Raw genomic sequence first — 1,350 nt, forward strand, 5'->3', positions numbered from 1 at the left:
AGCAGGGGTGGGGCCGGCCAGCCGACCACCTATGGCCCCTCCCCCAGGCCTCTGGCCCCAATCGGCCTCCCCACCCCAATCAGGGGCAGGGCCCACTGGCCAATTGCCCGCGGCCCCTTCCCCCAGCCAACCTGGCCCTAATAGGCCCCGATTGGGGTGGGCTGGCTGGCCAACCTCCCACTATCTCCTCCTCCCAACAGGCCCAGCCCCTATCCACCCCAATTGGGGCCGGGTTGGCCGTACCCCACCTGTGCACGAATTCATTCACTGGGCCTCGAGTCCTATATAATAAAAGGCTAATATGCAAACTGACCAAATGGCAGAACAACCGGTCGCTATGATGCACACTGACCACTAGGGGGCAGACGCTCAATGCAGGAGCTGCCTCCTGGTGGTCAGTGCGCTTCCACAGGGGGAACACTGCTCAGCCAGAAGCCAGGCTCATGGCTGGCGAGTGCATCGGCAGTGGCGGAAGCCTCTCCTGCCTCCCCGGCAGGTGGACATATCCTGAGGGCTCTCAGACTGTGAGAGGGCACAGGATGGACTGAGGGACCTCCCCCTCCACCCCCCGAGTGCATGAATTTTGTGCATTGGGTCTCTAGTATTTAATAAAGAAGCACAAAGAATATATACAGTTGGAAAAGAAAGAAAACAGCAATTCTAAGTCTCTCCCTCTTGCCTTTCCACTCTGAGTCATCTAGTATTGTTTGATGATCCTTTTTTTAGTGCAGTTCTTTGAGGAAAGCTGAAAAGGAGCCTGGAGAATTCCTTAGCTTTACCAGTTAAAACTCCTGCTGCTTCTCCCCAAATTTCCAGCTGCATAAATCCCTGAATTTCAACCTGTCAGAGGGAATTCACCATCATAGCTAAGTGGATCATCAGGAAATGTATTGACTACAGCAACTGAACTCTTCTCTAAAAATATACATATTTTTTTACAGCTTTTTGCTCCCTTTTAAATGTATATTTGAGGGCTCCATAGTGCTTCTACATGTTTTCAAGGCCTGATTTTGGTTATAAGCTTTATTTCTATTTTCATGTAATGGAGTGGAAAAGCCACAATTATTTCAAAGTAAAAATAGGAGTAAATTAGTAAATATAAAATCTAAATCTAAATCTAAATCTAACTCTAACTCTAAGTATATATATATCCTATCTAATAAAAGAGAAACATGGTAATTAGCGTACGACCACTGCCCTTCCCATTGGCTAATCAGGGCAATATGCAAATTAACTGCCAGCCAAGATGGCGGCCGGCAGCCAGGCAGCTTGAAACTAACATGAGGCTTGCTTGCTTCAGTGACAGAGGACTACAACGTTCCCCGCCTGCCTTGCGGGCCTCTCAGCCTG

General features: G+C 49.1%; 1 protein-coding gene across 4 annotated transcripts in view; it reads right to left on the reverse strand.

Annotated features, from left to right (window-relative positions):
- The window catches only part of RB1 (retinoblastoma 1), a 191,125-nt gene that overhangs the window by 2,745 nt on the left and 187,030 nt on the right, over positions 1–1,350 (reverse strand). The gene's annotated exons all lie outside the window — the stretch shown is intronic.

Source organism: Myotis davidii, unplaced genomic scaffold (genome assembly GCF_000327345.1).
Source record: "Myotis davidii unplaced genomic scaffold, ASM32734v1 scaffold679, whole genome shotgun sequence".
Lineage (NCBI taxonomy): Eukaryota > Metazoa > Chordata > Mammalia > Chiroptera > Vespertilionidae > Myotis > Myotis davidii.